Source organism: Protomyctophum parallelum, assembly GCF_964188405.1.
Source record: "Protomyctophum parallelum genome assembly, chromosome: 4".
In the NCBI taxonomy this organism is placed as follows: Eukaryota; Metazoa; Chordata; class Actinopteri; order Myctophiformes; family Myctophidae; genus Protomyctophum; species Protomyctophum parallelum.
Genome location: NC_139700.1, coordinates 40,956,841 through 40,980,223, shown reverse-complemented (window position 1 = coordinate 40,980,223; position 23,383 = coordinate 40,956,841). Strand labels below are relative to the sequence as shown.

The 23,383-nt window shown below is 42.2% G+C and overlaps 1 protein-coding gene across 1 annotated transcript in view; it reads left to right on the top strand.

The window, feature by feature from the left end:
* Positions 1 to 23,383, top strand: part of tspan9a (tetraspanin 9a) — a 307,238-nt gene that overhangs the window by 24,097 nt on the left and 259,758 nt on the right. Inside the window, exon 2 of the mRNA XM_083763888.1 lies at positions 2,340 to 2,407. The gene's annotated coding sequence lies outside the window, so the exon portion shown is untranslated. The remainder of the gene's footprint in view (positions 1 to 2,339; positions 2,408 to 23,383) is intronic.

The window sequence follows — 23,383 nt, the reverse complement described above, 5'->3', positions numbered from 1 at the left end:
AATATGTTTATATTATAAACACTGGATGGACGCCGAAACCCCCAAAAACAAGGAAACTAGACGCAGCATATATTGGGAGACCACATTTGACAAAGTTAATACTTTAAAACCATGACACAAGTGACAGCAACATGTATCGCATTTCTTTTGCTATTATGGTCATCACCACCAAGCCATAGGTTTATTATAGATCTGGTGTTATTCATGAGCACATCGCCTGCTAAGGATGTTGTCTCAAGCCAGCCGGGTCTCTTCAATCTCAGTGGTGGAAAGTAACTTAAAGTACATTTACTCTAGTAGTAAGTACTCTACTTAAGTACAATTTTACAAGAGTATTTTCTATTTCCAATAATCTTTTGTAGATCTATTTTTTTTATATTTTAATACAAGTATACAGTATATTTTTTACATTGATGCCTCGTGGAACGGAGCACTTCTACTTTTGGTACTTTTAAGTATATATTGTGATGCCAATACTCAGTACATTGACTCAAGTAAATTTTGATTACCAGACCTTTTTTTCCACCATTGTTCAATCTGCAGTCTTTTTCCCCACATGGACACTGACTCATGCTGGACGCTGCTGTGTCTGTCCGGCAGCATCACTGACTGCGGTCTTGACAGGACCAGCTAATGTTTGAAGCACGCTGTTATTTACTTATCCCAGCATGCCTAAAATAGCCGCCTCCTCCGTGGCCCCTGGCTGGGACCAACCAGTCAGACGGCCGGGTCATTTCATCGGAACGCCGACGACATGCGGGCTGGAGTCTCATGATGACACGCTGCCTGTAATTGTCTCGTCTCTCTGATCGCTGTCTGCATGTCCTCCTCAAAGGGGGGAAGATTTGTCCATTTTATGGCCATTATTAGAAGCATTATTATCTGCCTGATGGTAGCATTCTTACTGCATGTACTGTTTTATCTGTGTTTCACTAAAACGCTTTTACACACACACGCACGCTAGGGCATTCACTTCTAGTCATTTTTACTTGTTGCCTAGTTGTTTAACTACCTATTATGTAAAAAAATGTACATTTAAAAACGGTGTACATTGGTGACTGTAACTATAATCTACCTGATCTTGAGGCCTACAAAATAAATAAAAAAGAAGAAAGAAAATACTAGTTTTTTTCTTCTTTTCTTCTCAACTAGTCAACTACTACCAACAAGGTCGACTAGTGGATTTACTGTTGCTTATGCCCTAGCACACGCACACATGCACACACACAGTACGCACTCAGTGGTGGAAAAAGTACTTTGTTGACAGAAAAGGAAATTACTGCTACAGTACAGTGCCAGTGTGCCACCTTACAAAACATCTGCCTTACAAAACTGTTGTGTGCCTGTTTCTAAGCAGTACCATACTGTATATCCTTTTTGTGTGTACTGTACAATACCAAAAAGTAAACTATAGTTTCAGACATGATTGTTTCCTGGTCCTCACAAGAGAAACTAGAAAAAGTGCCCTTCTGGGCACAGGTCTCCACCAGGTTATCCACAGATCCGTGCAGTTCGAGGTAAAACACTTTTCGGCCAGTTATAGCGCCACCTTGAGGCTGAGTTGAAATTGTTCATGTGGCATTTCGTCCTCGGCCTAGTGGGAATGTGCGTGCACAATTTCACGGAAATCACGCGATGTGTTCATGATTTGCAGCATTTTGTTTGAAACTGAGCACTCCTGTGAACTTTGGAAGCCAATCTTAACCAATCAGGATGGAGTCTGAGAAATCTGAAAGACCCGTTTCGTTGAATGGCTCTAGAGAGACTGTGTACCAATTTGCGTGATGTTTGGACAAAATCTGTAGGTGTACTGTGCAAAAACTTGTTTTGCACAAAGCGGCCTCCTGGTGGCGCTATAACAGGCCGTTCTGGAAAGTTTGGGGCAGAGGTTCATCGTTGGCATCCAGGGAGTGTGTGTGCAAAATTTGGCATCGACCAGGTTAACGGTGGCCGAGATTAGCTGTTCACGGACACACGGACGGACACACACACGGACGGACGGACGGACGGACGGACGGACGGACACACGGACGGACGAAGTGCAAAACATACTCTCCCCACATGCCTTCGGCCTGGTGGAGACAATGATGATTTTATGGTTAAAAAATTAATATATATTTGGAGATGTAGTCTTACGGTATTCAGGATATGATTGGGTTTGACAAAAAACGGGTACAAAAGGTAATTGTTTATAAAGTTTCCATCCTATTAATGTTGATGTCCTCACAAGTATATCAATGCTGCGTGCGTGCGTGCGTGTGTATGTGTTTTCCATCAGTGTGGTGATTTAATCTATGCAGTCGGGGCTCACCCTCTGTTTTTCCTCCTATGTTTGACAGGCTGTCACCGGCGTCACCGGCGTAGCCTGGGATCCCGTTGCTTCTGTTTCCGACCACATCTGAGCCTGGTAAGGAATGACATCACCTTTCCTCCAACTCCACTTGATGTTCCTTTTTTTCTTTTTTCCTTTTTTTCTTTTGCGCTGCTCTGCTGGCAGATCTGTCCCCAACCGACCGTTCTTTGAAATTAAACTATTGTGACACAAAGGATGTTGGATTTTATCGCTGCAGACGTGATATGTACCTTATGACAGTGGTTCCAACCCCTTTTTTTCCCATCTGACAAAAGCTGAGACAGACACACACACACACACACACACACACACACGATCCAAATCCAACCTGACGTGTTGTGAGTTTGTCGATTGGCTATTTTCAATGGCCAATGAGAGCCAATTAAGTAGGGTGTTTTGTGATAATTATTCAAGTCTACAAAGTAACTTGTGACTAAAGCTTTCAAAGAATTGTAGTGGAGTAAAAAGTACAATATTTGCCTCTGAGATGTAGCAGAGTAGAAGTACAAATATTGAATCATTGGAAATACTCAAGTAAAGTAAAAGTGCCTAAGAATTGTACTTGAGTACAGTAGTAGAGTACATGTAATGAGTTACTTTCCAGCACTGACACACAAGACTGGTTGGCTGGACTGCATGGGATCACATTGGGGGAGAGACAGCAATCAAAGAAAACAAACAAATTACCTACAAACCTACAGTACATGTTCACATATACTGTAATGCATGAGATAAGAGATAAAGGGGCGTGAGCATTGCAGCAGTATACTGTACATGATATACTATGGACTATGGATATACAGTACATGAACCATAGCATCCCTATTATTCTGTGGTGAACACATTGGTGAAAACTAAACGGAATAGGACAAGGATCTCTGGGAGACCCCAGTCAAGTTGTTAAAATTATGCATTTTTCCAGAAGTGATTTAAAAGATGACACATAATTGACATTTTTGATTGCCATGGGTAAGGTGTTCCCCAGCCTTATAGCTTATAGGTGCTTGTACTGCAAAAGCCTGAAACAGGACCCCATGGGTGTAGTGCCTTAATGCTCGGTTATGTGAATTGGGTAGTTAAGGGTATTTCCCGGCTGGCTCAAGGGTGTTGTATAAGAGAGGTTGAAAATGGGCCTTCCAGGAAACGCACTCTTGGGGCTAAATTAGCAGTTGACCGGGGTGACTCGCTCGAGTATCGGCGCGCTTCCTGTCAAATTCTACTCTACTACATTATACATGTGCACGCACACACACGTACACATGTGCACGCACACACACGTACACATGCACGTGCACACACACACACACACACACACACACACACACACACACACACACACACACACACACACACACGTACACACCCATTCTTTGAATCCACCCAAGACTTTAGAGAAACAACCTGTCTGACCTCCAGGAATTTCTCTTCACCAAAATAATTCAATTACTGCCACTGGAACGCTGCAGGTTGTCGTGATTTCAGACCCAGCAGCAGCACATATGGAAATAATACGCTCATGGTTTTCCCATGCGGTTTCCAGATTCAATAAATGTCAACAGCAAGTGTTAACTGAGAGTACGGAGTTCATTTTATCAGCTGTTTTTTTTGTCCTCTCTCAGATTAATAGTTATTTTCTGAATTGCCATTCGCCCATGCCACTAAAACCCTATACTGTATAATTACCGGGGTGCACCAGGGCTCTAGTCTTGGTCCCTTTTCCCCTCTGTCTTTCCCGAAGATAGCCGACGTTACGTAGAAGCCTACAGTATTTTGAACCTAATTCGGGTTGTATAGTGTGGCAAAAAGTATACGTTCTGTGTAATTCTGAAAAGAAATATCCACACGTTGACGCAAACCAACGCACATCACAGAATACATTTAATATTTTTGCCACACTAATGGGATTTAGGTGTGTGCGTTTGTGCGTGTGTGTGTAGCATCTTATGTTACCATTTAGAACAGTGGTGAACAACAGCTATGCATACAAGTTCACAGTGCGTCACTTCGTGCCTCGTTGCTAGCTTGTATGTACATCAGCTATTTTTGGAACGTTAGAAAAAGAATATCGAAAATACTTGGAACATTTTGCATTCCGCGTGGGGGGTGTTTGCGAACGACGGGGATCTGAAACGTGGCACACCCACACCCACGCCCGTTGGAAGAGAGACACTGCATGCATTGCTTCATCAACGTGAGAGTGTCTTCTCTCAGCAGCTCTGGGTGCACCAGGTGCCAGCAGGCATACAGAGCCATACAAAGCAAGCTGTTCCCTCTCTCACACATTACCTCTGGGTTACGCTGACCCGTGTAAAACACTTTGTCAGCACGCAGCAGCAACTAGCAGTGAAGCCTCTAAGGAAAATAAATGCTGCACTAAACATTTCATTGAAGTTGGTGTGAGCTCAGACGAGCAGAGACTGTGGTGCTGCTTGGTATTCCGGTCAGTACTTTGGGCAGCATGAGGTTATTATAGAGATGGTCCGGTTTGAGCCAGCGGAGCTGTCTTGTGGAACGGTCGGTGACAAGGCACTGGCAAGGAGATGGCCATGGTGTTCTGGACTCTGGAGTCTTGTATATACGGAGTGCAGCGACCAACACCGTCTCATGTTGAACTGCTAATTTGGATTGAATTGATGTTTTTGTCTCTTTTTCCCTCCCTTTTTATTTCTAGGCCTTCGTTTATCCATTTGCAACTCTGAGAGAACCAATTGGGCACTTACAGTTCCAGCATTTTAAGTACTTTATAGCATTCCTGGCATTTTATACTTCCATTCATCAAACACGTTGCTACGGAACACATCTCATTATTGGTCTCCAAGGCCTGCCCTGCACTGGGCTAGGTAAATCAGCCTTTGGTTTTAGCGCTTCCTTTACCTGGAATGAATTACAATGCACTTTAAAAATGATCTCACTGGGGCAACTTAGAAACTTGCTCGCTAATCTTGTTGTATTAAATTGTCATTAATTGAATTAAGGTTTTTTTCTATATTGTTTTCATACTCTTTATCCTGCTGTTCCTATTTCGATATTATTTCACTATTGTTGCACCATAAATTACTATGAAAACCTGCAAAACTGTCAGTCGGTCTGCCACGCCTCCATATACAGTATGGTTGTCAGAACATCACACCTCGTGACAGGCTCCATATATGGCCACCTCCATATATGGTTGTCAGTCTCCATAGATCACGACATGGAGAAGACTGGATCCTCACCTACATCTGCATATATGTAGCCGGCCAGCAAATCTACAATCTACATCTGACCTCATTGACACCAGATTAATAGTTTTAACTTGTGCTTCTCAACTGTGCCGTATTAAGAAGCTCTGTTTCAGGACTGAAAACGTCAATTAAAAAAATTAAGAAAAAAAGGTCCATATATGGTCATTCCCAGACGATGCCCTAAAACAATCCCTATTATGCCCATATATGGAGATCCCTCATGTCATCAACATTAAGTCCATATTATAATATATGGCCATATTGTGACAGTCTCATGATAACCACTGTGGTTGCCGCGACGCGGGTCACACTTGCAAATGAACCAAGTTGGTACAGCAACTCTACATCTGACACCAGACTGATAGTTCAACTCCTGCTTCTCAACTGTGCCATATTAAGAAGACCTTTGCCCTTTAGGGCATGTTACTGGTATTATGCCTTCTGTAATCTCGGCATCATTGAAAATGAGGGCTCTGCCCTCAATGTATTTCCGAGAAATGTAATTCTCTCTAGCACTATGTAAACAGAAAATGTATACATTTTCACGTTGGGAGACCAACTCCACAAGGAGGCAGTTCTTACTGTGTGTTCATGTCACATTCATAGCAGTCTATTGAGACTCGGATTCCTTGAACCGCCTCACCTGGAGTCACTTAACACCCCCTTTAAATTGACACTGAGGATTTGGCTGTGTACGGCGGCGTCTGCTCTCCTCATTGGAATTCTACGGCAGCCACATCTGGCTTCTCTGTTTCAAAACGGAGCAATAACAGAGGTCGTCCAGGGAGACCGCGGTGCTTGCTCTGGGCAGGGCAGGGGGAAAAAAATAAAAAATTCTAATTGATAGCACTGGGGTGTCAACTGAGAGAGAGAGCGTGCTCTCGTTCTCATTCACGAATTCTCTTTAAATTCTACTCGCCACTCTGTGTGCTCTGGAGGCGTCTGCGACATAGAGTTAACTGACAGCAGGGCTGCTTAAAACACGCTGCTCTTAAAACACCCCTGCTCTTAAAACACCCCTGCTCTTAAAAGCAATCGGGGAAATCCTTTCCGTGACAATGTTCTTTCTATGCTTTGCTGTAACTCTCTCTCCTGGCTGATGCCCTCTTGAGTCTGGACACTTAACTGTTTCAGTTTGAAAGGACACGTGACTAGGGTGACTGAGAGAACAAAGCGATAGAGTGCAAAATCAATGTGCATTTTAGCATGCTTGTGTGTGCGATATACCAAGTGATTGTGGGGTTTGAAGCTAATCTATCTAATCTATTCGAATCTAAATCGAATCGAAAATTGAAAAATATCTCATCTACAAGCTCAACAATGTGTTGCAATGTAATGCACTGTGCCTGTGAGTTTGTAGATATTTTTTAATTTTACCATGAAATAGGGCTTAAGTAGTTAAGAAAATGTCTTCCTTCCCCTCTGACAAAGTAGCCGAGTCAACAGAAAAGACTGAATCTTCTGAAAGTGTCCGATAGCTTTGAGGTGAGCCCCAGTAGCAGTTTAATGAAAGCTTATGCTGTATTTGGATGGTAATAAATGCTGTAAGCGTCTTAGGAAATTCCTAGCAGAGGTGACCTGTTGGCCGAATTGCTTGTCACAATACTTGATATTGATCATTTAATATTCTGTTTTGATATGGTGTGTCCCGACATTACTGTACCTCTTGAGCAGTGTGCGTTCCAATCTGCGCTAATGGCTACAAATCCCTGGATGAATAGTTGTCAACTTGTCACAGGCAAAGGTGAAGTGAAAAGGTCTGTAAACCAGCCGGTGTATAAGCCTAGGCTCTGGAGGGGTTTAAGAGAGAGATAGAGATAGTTGCTGAATTTCACAGCCTTGGTTATATGTGCTTTGTGTAAAAACATCAAGGCGCTGTTTCACTGCACACCACAGCATGACTCCCAGCTTCTGCTTCTGATTGCTATGTTAGACCCGAACACACATCCCACTGCCAGCCAGGGTCAGATTGGTTCAAATAGTTATGTACTCGTGAAGATGTAAGACACCCTGTTAGTTTGGCTTCAGTAAGACGATGCTGCTTTTAGTTTTGTGTATAGTTTGAGCCATTTGGATAAAACATGCGGTACCGTATGGCAAGGCAAAGCACAATTACATGTTGGTGGCATTACTGAACTTTCATAGGGTTTCATGGGGTTTGTTAACTTGTTTTGTTGCAGGTCATTAATGTGAATGTACTTATGATATCTCTGCTGTTAATTGGGCAGAAACCAGCCAACCATGTTCAAAATATTCTATATATATAATATTAAAAACATGTTTTTCAAATAACATAATACTACCTAATCAACGTTGGTATGGTGACTTATACATTGTTAGATACTTGCTTTTCTCCTTTATCATCACTTTAAGACTTAAGTGGAGTTAGTTTTTGACCATTAAAGGAATAGTTCACAATTTTTGAACTTAAGTTGTATGAAATACTTGCCACTTCTATTCACGAGTTGCCCAAGTTAATTAATTGTAGAACATTTTCCCTGCGATTCGCGAGTTGCCCGAGTTATGTTTTCATTGTTTAATCCACGTTTTTAATCAGTTTTAAATCATATGGGCAATCCACCGGACAGAATGGGATATGAGACGTGTTTTGATGACATCATCGCAAAAAGGTCTGTCGAGCCGGTGTGCAAAGGGAATGCCAGCAATATACGGGCGTCTTTCAGGCTAGACTGCCTATGTTTAAAGTTACTTTTGAACAGCCAGTGCACCGATTGCTGAGTTGCTTGTCATGAAAATCCACTTTAAAACGGTGTAATCGCTTGTTGTAGTGTAGAAAAGTATTCCATAGCAGCCTGGCCAGCGCATGGCTACTTCCTCCAGTAGATTTGCCATTGTAAACAATGGGACTCAATTTCCCTTAATATAGTGGTTGCAACTGTATTAATTGATTGCCCGTGTTGGGAATTCTGCTCTGGTTTTGGTGAATATTAAGTTGTTCCAGTCATTCTGTGTCGGGCACTGGGGCCACGCATTAAAAGTAAATGAATCCACAAAACTAGCGTAATTTGTATTGTTGACATATTTCTAAAATATTAGTGCAACTTTCGTTTTGACCCCTCTATCACATGGAACTATTTTTTGGGCGTAGTGATATGGACATAAAAAACATAGTTCTGTGTGATAGAGGGGTAAAAAAATAACGAAAGTTGCACTATATGGTAGGAATAGGTCTACAATACAAATTACGCTAGTTTTCTGAATTAATTTACTTTTAATTATGTGACCCTCTGTGCCCCCCATGTATCAAAATATAAAAATAATACCTAATATGTATCTATTTATTTCTGTTTTACATTCCACTTATTCCAATCAACTACTAAATCTCTTGGGAGAGCAACCTACTGTTGAGTTACTGCCCTTGATGTGACACCCTCAGATAAATCTTACACTGAATGAGTCCGCTCTGTACGAGCATAATTACTTTAAGAAGATTAGCAAGATATCCTCATTTATTTTCTTTTGAGTGTTGCAACCTCCAGAACTTCACCCGGGGTCAACGTCCTCAGCATAGTGTTACTGTAAACAGCACCTCCTAGATTCTTAACCCTTTTACTGCTGCCATTTATTGAGAAATTAGGACCTAATTCATGCCAGCATTTTTTTAATTTGAGCTCTTATTTTGAAAAGCCACATTTTGCCTCAACCGGAAGTGAGCTTATCCCTGCCAGCTTTACGTTGCCAAGACAACCTTTGTTTACATGATCGAATCATGCCGGTACATTTTAGCACTCCACAACGTCGGCTCGTGCCGTCAAAGAAACGCTGTTTTGACCAAAAATGCCATCTGGGACAAGGAATAGGAGATACAGGCGATTGAAAGAAACGGATAGAATGGATTCTTATGGCGACGGTGAATTAATATGAACGATCCAGTGCAGTGCTAACAAAACTGCTAGCTAACCGGCTAACGTGAGTAGCATTATGGCATGATCAATCATATGCACTATAAAAGCGCAATTGCCGAAGGGCTTCGGCAATGGCAGCAAGCGTTAATATCAAATTAATGCTTCAATTGCCGAAGGGCTTCGGCAATGGCAGGAAGACGGTTAACCACACGAACCCTAGCATCCCTATTCTAGGGGCAAAGAGTGTTGGTGTCGTGAGGAATACTTGGCCAACTAAGTATAATATATGGTTTAACCCTTTGAAACTGAGCAGGCCTCTGTGTCATTTCTTTGGCTATTCAAAAATAGCTTGAAGTTCGTGAACATTTGTGCAAATCTTAAAAAATAATAATAAAGCAAACATGTTTTAACTCAAAGCATTGCTTCTGGCTGTCCGCAGCCAAATACATTTAATTTTGGGGGTCTGAGTTGGGCACAGCCTTAGTTTTAGAGCATATTGCACACATTACCGGCTCCGGCTCCAGTGGAGCTGCTCACTGGTACCCTAGATAGATAGACCAACTTTATCTTTGTTATAAATCACTTACACTTACAGTACACTTGTCTGCATATGTCTAGCTCCGTTATATTCAGGCCAGCTACAGCAGTCATGCCAGTGCAACAGAAACATGCTCTTTCTCTCGTTCTTCCCGTCACTCTCCATCAGATCTTAGGGCCGATTCATACTCCTATTTTACTGCTGTTTCGGCGCTGTAGTGCCGAAATGATTTCGGCTCGTCAGTTGCACCAAAGAGCCGACTTTAGGACTGTACCCGCCCCCCCGAACCTCAAATGACGTCACATTGTAGGCTCTACAGAACCGAACCGACTTTTATTCGGCTCTAAAATAGGAGTATGAATCGGCCCTTATGGTGGCATTGTTTTCTTCCGACATTGATTTTTGGATTGGATTGTCTCCTGTCGGTTGATGCCCGGTCGAAGATCACCAATGCTTCAGACGCGTTGTTGAAACGCCACCGCGTTGGAGCGCTCCACCCGTTCACCCCCATAGAATGAAAGTGAAGGGGGGGGGAATGGAAAAGGAGGGATGTCCATGTCCGCACACTGAATTGTAGCTCCCAGGAAAATTATTTATTTGTAACAACGTTTCGACCACTGTGGGTCTTCGTCAGGTATGACGAAGGGAAACAAATGGAACACTGATGTTTCTGGCACAGATCTACCTGCTGTGAACTAGTGGATCTGTTATTGTCAGTGCATGACACCCACGCGTGACCTATGACCTTAGACCCAGACTTTAGACATGGACTTCTGGATTCTTGTGAAAGGCATTGATCAGACTATTTCAAATTCAATACTGTGTCCGTGTGAGAGGGCCATTTATAATCTCAAGTCTGGCTATATGTTATTGTTACCTAGAGTTCTGTATTAACTTATGTACTCTGGCTCTTTTTAGAAACACATGTTTTGTAAATAATTAGGCACAGTACAGGTCAAAATCATACCGCTGCTCATACAGTAGGTGCCAAATGCCAATTGCAAATAATACACATATTAGATGGTGTATGTTATTCCATCATTGATGACTGACTGTATAATCAGTATAACCACAGATACAGTATATCTCTGTGGTTCCTTCCAACCCGTACAGTTTCAACTACGGTATCAACTTGGACGCCAGGGGCCGTATCCCTTTCAGGCAACGTCAGTCCCTTTTGGCCCGCAGAGAATCCCCCCCCAATCGAAACCAGATGTTGTTTTTTCATGCCACAAAGTGTCGGTTCAGTCCATAAATTACGCAGGTCAAGTTCACCACAGTGCACCCTCTCCCCACATCAAATCCTAATTATGACCCATAATTCAGTGCAATGGAAATGCCTCTTGTCTCATTACTTCAGATTCACACAGTTCGCACAGTGGCAAGATGGCAGGGTTGACAAATGGGACAATGTTTTAGCAAGCGGGTTTGAACTAAGCGGTGTTATCTACTGTAGTACCTCCTTTCCTTTTTGTTTTGACTAACACAAAGAGGTGTGTAACTACAACTATCGTACGTATAGTCTCGCCGTAACATCACATTGTGATGAGCTTGTAGATCTGCTATTTGTGAACATTTCTGAACATGTTTGACTATAATGCCATGCCCAAAATAGGAACACCAGGGTAAAAATGATTAATATGCTCTGGGTAAACCGATTGGGTATCCACATCCTATCGGGCTGGCTTGTTTCATAAAACGTGAGTATTTGGATGAAACGGCCTATATTTTCTAATGAGCCTTCAGGACGGACACAGACGAGCAGCTATTAATCTCCCACGATTCCTCTGGCTAATTTAGGCTCTTATCGGATCTTTCTGTTCCTCTGCAACAGCTGACACGGTTCGTCCTCTATGTCCTCTGCTGCTTGCTGCACTGCTGTTCTGAAACAAAGCCATGTTGTCACTATCTGGGTCCTGCTCCAGGCGGACTCTTGAAGATCAGAAGTGTACTATTAACCCATAAGACCTGAGGCCGGTTCTCAGTTTTCTGGTAAAAAAAACGTATGTTGCTGTATCAGTCGTGCTCAAAACGTTTCCATGTCAACGACACCCCCATCTCCAAATATTTTGTTCCAGGGACCCCCAGAAGCAATAAAAAAAGATTTCAGTTAAAAAATGTTTGCTAAAAAAAATACTGTAGCTAAATCTAAAATTACACATGCTTTCCTGCTTTCAATGGTTTCAATTATGCAACGTCTGCTGTCATACGGTCTTGTATAATCCTGTTTTGGAAGAAGAAAGAGGTATACCCACCACAGTTAAATGCTACACTTTAGATTTAGACTCAAGAAGAACTCAGAATTAGATTTATATTCAAAGATAAACTGGATGATTTGGAAGCCCTTAAAGTCCTTTATGAAAGGGAGAAGGTGAAGTAGGCTAAATCCTGTGGTCCTCATCTCGTGTGCTGTTAGGCAGCACTCCTGGGGTGGGGTGGTGTGGGTGGCTATACAAATATAAGGCAGCCTTTGGTTCTGAAGCATTTGCAGTAATTCACTGTATTTGTACATGTTCAATAATGGTTATAATAATGAATGTTATCTATATTGCACTTTACATTTGAGACAAACCTCAAGTGTTACAGTACAGATAAAAAAACCTAAACAAATGGTTGAAATCAAATCAACTGTGCTCACAATCACAGAGTGATTATGTCTACTTTGTTTTATAGGTCAATGTAATCATTATGGGTATTGTAAGTTTGTTGTAAAATATTATCAGTACAGTATATTATTAAATTAGATGCATGTATTTTCTGTAAACAATTGTTTTTTGTATACAGTACTTAGTTCTAATTTGTATAGAAAGGCCTAACCAGGGACTGGGGTTGCAAATTAGACTTGGCTATAAACCAATAAATAATTAATAAGGGAAAGTTATGGCAAATCTGTAGAAAAAAAATGCTTACCACTAGCTTTCTTCACAGATGTGTTCATAAAGGTGTCTACTATCGCAGAAAATGTTGTTCCAAGCCAACTCCCTTGGGAAACTTTGTGGGAACCAATCAAAGTTCGGGTACCCGGAGGACCTATAGGATAAATGCAGGACAATGTCAAATTGGCCAATATGAGGTTGAGTTTCTGAGGTGTAAATAGGTTTTTTTTTGGGGTGCTGAATCTGTTCCAACCATTCATTTTCAGTAAAAATGACTTCTGGCCATATAATTGGCCATGCCTGCTTTTGTATGTCCCAGACATACTAGTTTAATAACTAATAATCCATTTTATGCATATCTCAATGGATGTCTATGGTGTTTTCTTGTTTTCTTTTCCGTTTGTGTGTTGGTCCGGGTCGCATATATAAAATGCATTTTATTAATATATCACAAATTCATGCATCTTAATTGAGACTAACTGGTGAAACAGAAGTAGGTGGACAATCTTTAATGGATTTAACTGATTTATTCTTTTCAGAATCAGAAAGGCTTTATTGTCACACCTTTATAAAAACATTGCGTAAAAATAAGGGGGAAATTAATGTCGAATTTCAGTTCATTAATTACTAAGGTGCTAAAATGTAAGTATGCTTTTGTAAACAATAATTACAAATATGAATAAACATAAAAACTATCTCTACTCTTCCAACTCCCTGGCATCTCCCTCACTGCTCTTGTCATCTAGCTTGTTGTTCTTGGCAGTTACCACAAGCAGAAATGCACTGTGCATTAAAATGCAGTGTGTACACTCCCCCTCATAACTGACTAACTTCAGAAGATAGTCTGGTGTGATGGGGTCTGTTCATTGACGGTACAGACTCATAGCCTTTGTCACCAAGCTTCCATCCATACTCCAGTACTGTACATTATGGATGGAGATTATGGATGGAAGCTTGGTGGTGATACACTGGATGCACTGTACATCCAGTGATGATGGACTTTGCAGCAGCAGCAGCCAATCTCTGGTCTGGATATAAGCTCGGAGAGAGTGCTGTGCTGCGGCTCCTGTTGTTGGGGGCAGTTGTTCTGGTTTGATACTCCCAGTAGCGGTAGTAGTTCTGCAAGACTGACAAAGTGGAGAGGGCTATGGAAGTTTTGAACATCTCTGGTCTGGTTTGTACCAATTGACCAAACAGTAGACAGTAGTGTATCACGTTAAGGTGAGTATAGAGATGGAAATGTTCTAGCAAGTGAAGCCAGTGTATTGAGAATATGGGACATATGTGTCAGGAGTTATTTGTGACAGAAGGCTACCAGTGAGAGGGAAGATGTATACGATGGTAGTGAGACCAGCCATGCCGTACGGTTGGAAACGGTGGCACTGATGAAAAGGAGGCACAGCTGGAGGTGGCAGAATTAAGGATGCTATGGTTCTCATTAGGAGTGAGAAAAGGAAGGACATTATCAGAAATTACTGAATTAGAGGATCAGCCCAGGTTAGAAGGTTTGGGGATAAAGCAAGAGAGGTGAGGTTGAGATGGTTTAGACATGTGAAAAGGAGGGATGAGGGTACATTGGGAGAAGGATGCTGAAGATGTAGCTGCCAGGTAAGAGGATGGCCAAAGACAAGGTTTAAGGATGCTGTGAGAGATGACATGAAGGTGGCAGGTCACAGAGGAAGATGTAGAAAACAAAACCAAAAGGGGTCCTCCCCTTTTCCCTGTGCGTGCACACACACACACACACACACACACACACACACACACACGGTACTCTACAGTACACTACAGTATGTTACAGTACAGTATGGTAAAGTACAGTAATGTGCGGTACGGCATGGTACAGTATGATACCATAAGGTATGGTACAGTACAGTATGATGCCGTACAGTACAGTAAGGTACAGTATGATACCATACAGTAAGGTACAGTATGGTACAGTATGGTACCATGCAGTACGGTACAGTACAGTACAGTACAGTACAGTACAGTACAGTACAGTACAGTACAGTATTGTACAGTATGATACCATACAGTAAGGTACAGTATGGTACAGTATGGTACCATGCAGTACGGTACAGTACAGTACAGTACAGTATTGTACAGTATGATACCATACAGTAAGGTACGGTACGGTATGGTATCATACTGTACCTTACTGTACTGTACGGCATCATACTGTACTGTACCATACCTTATGGTATCATACTGTACCATGCCGTACCGCACGTTACTGTACTTTACAATACTGTACTGTAACATACTGTAGTGTACTGTACAGTACCGTGTGTGTGTGTGTGTGCACGCACAGGGAAAAGGGGAGGACCCCTTTTGGTTTTGTTTTCTACATCTTCCTCTGTGACCTGCCACCTTCATGTCATCTCTCACAGCATCCTTAAACCTCGTCTTTGGCCATCCTCTTACCTGGCAGCTACATCTTCAGCATCCTTCTCCCAATGTACCCTCATCCCTCCTTTTCACATGTCTAAACCATCTCAACCTCACCTCTCTTGCTTTATCCCCAAACCTTCTAACCTGGGCTGATCCTCTAATTTAGTCATTTCTGATCAAGTCCTTCCTTTTCACTCCTAATGAGAAGCATAGCATCCTTAATTCTGCCACCTCCAGCTGTGCCTCCTTTTCATCAGTGCCACCGTTTCCAACCGTACGGCAAATAACTCCTGACACATATGTCCCATATTCTCAATACACTGGCTTCACTTGCTAGAACATTTCCATCTCTATACTCATCTTAACCTGTTACACTACTGTCTACTGTTTGGTCAATTGGTACAAATAATTTTCTCCCTCCCTCACCATCTCTCTTTGCACTTACTGTACATCTCATATACTTTATCTTAGCCCTGACCACTTCTTAGCCCACACCACCTGACATCACATCTCTCTCTTCTTACCCATCATCTAAAAAAAACCCCAATGGGCATTGCCCATTGACATATATTCAAGTCTGTGTGTGTCTGTACATCTGTAATCCATGTAACCCGAGAACCGTTTGCCCCACCGACTTCACCGAATTCGACACACACATTCCACACACACAGGGAGTGCAGTGCCCGGTCTCCAGTTGGTCGGACCCACGGTTGACCAGAACTGCCACAAAAGGCCCTTTTCATTTGGCGGCCATCTTGAAAAATGGTGGCCATTTAGTTTTTTCAAGTGGACAACGTACTTTTCTGAGAGAGTAGGTTCTGAAGCACTTGTGTACCAAATTTGGTGCTTGTACCATCAAGTGAACGATTCTTATGATATATTGACTTACCTCCACTATGGGGTTGCCATAGCAATGAATTGGCTCATTTGGGCCATGGACAGAGTATTTTGTACAATGGGCTTATTCACACAGCACATATGGTGCTGTTGTTGTTTTTCTCATGCCCATGTATTTTGTTTATGTAAAGAAAACAAATCATGAAAATATATAGTAAAAGCGACTAAAGAATCATAATCGAATTATTGAAAAATGACATTAACATCAATAATTCAATGACAGGATGATCCCTAATGGTCAAAACAATATCAGAAATTAATTTTAAGAGTCAGATTTAGTTGAAATAGACTTATTGTTCCTGTTCTTACTCCTAAAAATGGACAAGTTATGGCCAAGGTCTGTGGAATAGCAAAATGACCTTGACTATGACCTTTCAAGGTCAAAATCACCCCAAATCATCAAAACAATATCAGAAATGAATTCCACACACCACAATTAGTCAAAATGAATGTATTACATGTGCTTAAACACTAAAAAACAAAAAGGTTGGATTTTCATCATAGCCGATGGCGGCCATTTTTGATGTGGCCATTGCGCCATTCGTGGCACTATGGCGGACAAGCACCTCATTGATCTTTCATGTCTAGGGACCCATTGACTTAGTTCAAGTGAGAAATTCCCCCAACACCAAATTGCGATAGGGTCTACAGGCAGGTACTGGACTAATAGCTGGAACAGATTCAGCACCCTCCGGGTACCCCAACTTTGATTGGCTCCCACAAAGTTTCCCAAGGGAATTGGCTTGGAACATTTTTTTTCTGTGATTGTAGACACCTTTATGAAAACATCTGTGAAGAAAGCTAGTGGTAAGCATTTTGTTTCTCCAGATTGCCACAACATAAGCTGTGTGTGTTTCTGTTTGTGAGAAAGGAAGAAAATGAAGAATTGTGGTCCATAAATAAACAAAATGTCCCGGCGCTATTGTCAGGGAGGTGTCTCTGTATCGTTTACGATAGTCAATGAGTCAAATTTTTACACTGATTTTTACATCTGGTGAAAATTTTATTTTGGCAGCTTTTCTCGCCGTCAGTTGATGCTTCATAATACAATACGAGTCGAACCACTATGCTCATTTGTTTTATTTTTGGAACACAGATCTTACATATCGCAATATTGAACACGTCTATGGGAAGTTGGTGGGAACCCAGGTAGGATTTGTAAATTAGTTTTACAGACTTGGTGCTCTATCTACAGTATATCCCAAGAATGTCTTGAGGTAATTGTCTGTGACATTTGGCACATAGCCTAGGTCCCCTTGGACCCAAGGATTAACTGATTAGAAGTAGGTGGTCAGAGGTTGAGGTCCCTCTGACCTCACAAATCATGTTCCTTTTAAATCATGTTCCTTCAAAGTCTTCATTCACTGCTGGACAGACACGGACGTAAATTTCAGCCAGTCAGTAGAGGTATAAAACCACCAGTGATGTAAGAAGTACTCACATGTATACATGCATATATACTCTGTTACAAGTGGAAAAAGTCCTGTATTCAAAATGTACTTGAGTAAAAGTGCAAAAGTATATTTGGCATCAAAATATACCAAAAGTAAAAAGTACAAAACTTTTTCAAAAAAATCAGATTGACTATTTTCAAATAGCCTAGCTATGTATGAAATAGGTCCAAAGTGGTTGTCGTATATTTTATAATAACCATTTATCTGCAAAAGCAAGAAAAACTGATGTAGTGGAGTAGAAGTAAAAGTATTGGAAATCATGAATACTGATGAAAGTTTAATTACATTACATTACATTTACATAAAATTGTGTAAATGTACTTACTACTTACATACAAATATACACTTCTATGCAAAAAAGGAAATCGTCATATACAGTTATACACCGTTAGAAAAAAGGGAAAACGTGTACAGTATAGACATATACCACAATTTAGTGGCATAGGAGCGAAATTAATTCATCCCCTTGGTTTGTGGAATTTCTTCTGGTGTTCGTCGTGGACTTTGTAGGAAGGAAGTATTTTGACAGGTTCATGGGTATCTTAGTGGTGTGGCGAATCTTGTCGACCAGGCCCATTGCAAGTTGCTGTACTCTGTCATCAACCCTATAGACTCTATAGGGTTGATGACATGGCTGAGCGTCGCAGTCCCGCCCCCTTTCAGAACAACGAGTGGCCCAGGAAATTATTCTCCATTCATTTTCTCCATAGGCTTTTCAAAAAGTATTTATATAAAGATGGTTACGCCACGGACAAAGCCAACTCGGATCGTGACAAATCATGACAACAAACACAATATTTTGTGCCGATCAAATAATTTGAAAGAAGAAAATAATTAAATAAAGGCAGGATACAACACTATTTGTTTTGTTTTTCTTCTTACTAATTATTTGATCGGCCCAAAACATTGTAATTATTGTCATGATTTGTCAGGATCCGAGTTGGCTTTGTCCGCAGCGTAACAGTCTTTAAATAAATACTTTTTGAAAAGCCTATGGAGAAAATGAATGGAGAATAATTTTCTGGGCCACTCGTCATTCTAAAAGTGGGCGGCACTGCGACGCTCTATAAGCCATTCCAACCTATCATAATGAGCGGGGGTGAGGTGGGTTCTGGGAGCAAGGCCAAGTAGTAGCCTGACCAGTTTGTTTTGGGATGTTAAAAGACTGTTTTAATTGAGACATGTAGATGATTTTCATGTTGCCATATTTGCATAACCATTGTTGTCGGGGCCAACCAATGGCCCTTTGCTGTGATATAACGACAATATACTGTTGTGAGTTGTCACTTAATTACAATAGCTCCGAGGGAAGCATCTTTATCGGAGGGTTCATCATGGAGGGACCCTGCTGTTAAATTACTGTTTGCTCTGCTGAATTATATCATATCGCTTAGCTTGGCCTCGCTGTGGCGCTAGCCCAGCAACCCCCCCCCGAACGGCTGAGTGGCTTTTATTCATTCTATCCCATTGATGCCAAATGGCTATTTCACTCCCCCTCTCTCTCTCTCTTTTTATTTTCAACTTGATTTGGTTGGATGAGACTCCTGTGAGGAGTTAAATAGCATGTGAAGCCCCAGGAGTCAGCTCGCTGATGAGTGATGTTAGAGTGTGCAGCGGTGCACTCAGCTTGCCTTTTACCACAATGTCTCTCTCTCTCTCTCTCTCTCTCTCTCTCTCTCTCTCTCTCTCTCTCTCTCTCTCTCTCTCTCTCTCTCTCTCTCTCTCTCTAACTTGTTTTTATGCCTTTTTCGCCGGCCGGCCACAGCCATTTGATTTCCCCCCCAGGAATGAATAAAAGTACTGAGATCCTGAAGTCACTCATATTTGACAGCAAAATGTTTTATTAATTCGGCAGCGGTAACATTGCTGTCAGATTGATGCTTCATATCCATATCGGTCAAACCGCTGTGCTCATTTGTTTATTTTTTTAACACAGCTCTGACACATTGCGTCAGACTTCGGTGCTCTATGGAAAGGAATGTCTTAATATTTTTGCACGAACCTCCATTGGGAATCTAGGATGAACTGATTATAATTTGGTGGTCGAAATGTGAAGTGCTGTGACCTTCACTGCATAATAGTGTGGTGCCTGTTATTAGAGTACTTACACAGATACAAGACACAGACTTTTTGAAGATGAGGTTCTTCATAAATGGTACTGTATGCGTCAGGCAGGCATGGCCATATTATGGGTTGTGCGTCAGGGCACGGCCAACTTTGGGCATAATCTGGGCACGCAGACAAACCCATTTACCCACGGACAAAACCTCCACTTCATATAGTAGATGAGTCTGGACGTAAACTGCACACTGGTTGGTGGATGTATAACCACAGTGCTGTATTTCTAAGTTTGTTACTCTCTTTGTCTCTTGTTCACTCTATCATGGAACCACAAAAATATATTTATAAAATATATCCTCTGTGCTTTATTTAATTTCTTTCTTTCTCTCTGTCTGTCTCTCTCTCTCTCTCTCTCTCTCTCTCTCTCTCTCTCTCTCTCTCTCTCTCTCAGTTCCTGGTTCTCTAATTGTCTCCATCTCTGACTTCCATGGTTTCCCATGCAGCTTCCTCTCCGTGGCCTGGCTCGCGGTGTTGTATCTGTGGCTGTAGTCGGCTCACCATTAGCTCTGCAGGGGGACGGATATTTGTTGCCAGGGAACACAGAGAGACTAATATTCCCTGCATGCCAAAGGCTATATTTCAATACATCACTGAGGATACGTCCCAGTTGCATCCAGGCGATGTATTTTCGTTGACAGCCGGAATGTAGACGGCACCCCGGGAGCAGTATGGGTTAGCGCCCCAGCCTGCATCCTCCGTGAGGAGGAAGCCCAAAAACCTTCGATGAGGCCTTTAGGAGGGCCATTCGAGCCGCAAGTGGAGTCTGCAGTACTACCGTTGCCCAGCGGTGGAGCCTGCAGAACCATTGCGGCTCAAGAATACACCACTCCTGAATGTAGTGTCTGGTGCTGGGAGTCTGGTGCAACGCACAGGTCCTGGCGGTACTCCTGGTGAGAGCAGGAGTGGACCTGGTGAGACGTAGGAGGGGCCCGGACAGGAGGCAACCCACAGAGCCTATAGTCCCTCCACATACCAGAATTGTACCTCTCAGTCCCGGCACAGTAGTTCCGGAGTGGTCCCAACGGATTGTGCGGCCCTGTCTTTCCCTAGTGGGTCTGATCGAGGGTAGCTACTGGGACCGCCCACCTGAGAGCCCCACAGTCGGTTGACACTTTTAAGAGAGGACTAAAAACTTTACTTTTTACCAAAGCATTTTAGAGCCTTGCCCTTATGTTTTAAATGTTCCTGTTCTATTAGATGTTTTCAATGGTGTGTTGTTTCTTCTGCTTTTATTCATTTGCTGTAGCACTTTGAGATTCTGACGAATATAAAGTGCGTCATGAATAAAATCCATTATTATTATTATTAGTAGTAGTAGTATAGTTGGCTATAGCTAAAATCTAAAATGACACGGATGATTTCCACAGTTTCCGGTGACCCGCTCTTTAATGGGTTAAACTAAGTATGGAGGAATGTTGAATGTTGAATGGTTGAATCTTGCACACAATACATTGAATATCATATCACATCTCTCTCTTGCTCTTCCCCTCCCTCTCTTTCTATGTAATGCGATGGAAATGTTTGTGAAATGTATCAATATAACCAGGTATCTAAATTGAAAACAAGGGTGTAGTACAGTGGATTTCAAAGTGGGGTCCAGGGGCCCCTCAGCGTTCCTTGAGGGGGTAACTAACTGAGAGTTATGAGGGTCCTTCAAATGAAAGCCACTATAGTGCATGCATTATTGAACAGTGAAGTTAATGGTATGCTTATGTTTTCTTGCCTTGAGTGCCATCTAGTGGCTGTTGTGCATCATAATATGAATGGATTGTCATAGCAATACATAACCAATAATGCTTTCTGTATTGCCTTCTCCTTACCTGGTCATTAGAGCGCCTTGCATGGAAAAAAACTACTATGGTAATAGAGCACCGGAGTCTGACGTTATTATCGGTAGAGGGCGCAAATCCACGGTTTAATGTACTTTTTATTTGCATTGTAATACCCATAGGGGGATTTTAGATCGCCTCATTAGTCTGGTTGCCCTAAAAGGGCAACCAGACTAATCTAATTTAAGAACATGTGTTTGAAAAATAATGTCATCCCGGCCGTTTCATGGATTTGAAGAATCAACTTACTGAGAGAAAACTCTATTGTTACTGCTACTGAATTAGTTAAATCTTTGCTAGAAATAGACTATCATATATGCGTGACTGACTGTCGCACACGAGGCAGAGACACCTCCCTGACAATAACGCAGAGATGGCTTGTTTTGTTTTTGGACCACAATGCTTATATGAAACGATTTTAAGATGACCCCATGTTATTCTCCATAGTCGAAATTACTTCCGTGAACCAGGTGATGAACGAGTGACGTCAGGACTTCGGCGCTCTATTGAATAAAGGAACTCCATGGACTTTGTACAAATAGCTCAGAAGAAAACAAACCAGTTTAAATCTCCAGTGTGTTCACTGTGCACGTGCCTGTGTTTGTGCGTGTCTGTGCACGTGCATATCCTTGTATCTCTGGTGATGTGCACTCGCTGAGATGTACTGCACTACACTTCATTAAATGGCGAACACCAAAGGCAAGTCAGACTCTGTCCATGGCTGCATGTATGACATAGTGGATGTGAGTTATTTTGAAATCTTTCTGGTAGATCTCGTTACAAAATCAATAATGTTCAAAATGGAAAAATCTTTTTTACGGTATCAAAGGGGAGAGAGAGAGAGAGATGGGTCGTGCAAGGCTTTGTCGTGGATAATTGGAAAGCGTGGCTGAGGCTGAGACTGTAGACATGAAAGAGGATGTTCCCTGGAGCCATCTTTTCATATCTGAGCGCTATACTAAAAGTACAGTACAACCTGTGCCACTGACTTTAAATCCATTTTCTGGTAAAATTGCACCGAGGACAAATGATCTCTCACTTAATTGCTGCAAATGCCTGGTGCTTGCCTGCCATTCCCGCGGACACCACTAGAGGTCATTGTGACGCTGAGGTGGGAAAGTGAACGAATGGAGCCGTCATGATGTGCACATGGAGGGTTTGCAGTAAGCAGCTCCCTCTGTGCCTGCTGGAATCTGCAGGATGACAGCATTTTACTGTTGGGTCGGTCTTTCATGGGACCACTCTCTCTACTCTGGTACTCTTTCTTGGGCTGGCACTCCACTTGAGACTCTACTACTACTAATACACTCTACTACTTGGTATGGTTTCATTAAATCCCAATTCGTCTGCTGCTTCATTGACACCACAAACGTTACAACATTCACCAAAGCATCTCTATAGCTCTTTCCCTTTCTCGTGTGCTCTCTCTCTCTCTCTCTCTCTCTCTCTCTTTCTCTCTCTCTCTCTCTCTCTCTCTCTCTCTCTCTCTCTCTCTCTCTCTCTCTCTCTCTCTCTCTCTCTCACCCCCTTGCCTTGCCTCCCTCCGTTTCTTAATCCGTCCCCGTCGATGCATTTCAACAGGGGGGTGGATCAGCCTGTTTACATAATTTGCATAAGCTGGATTCAGAAACCTGTGCCTCTCACCCTGTGCCTCTCAGTCAGCAGTGGGGGTGGATGGTGGTAGACGGGTGGTGGTGGTGGGGGGTGGGTTTTCAAAAGGAATAGCTAATGACTGCACTGCAGTGCCCTCATTGACGTGTGTCACTATTTCAGTCCCAACGTCGACTAGCAGTCTCATACCGAGGCCAAGTAAGAACCTGTGATCTGCGTTGAT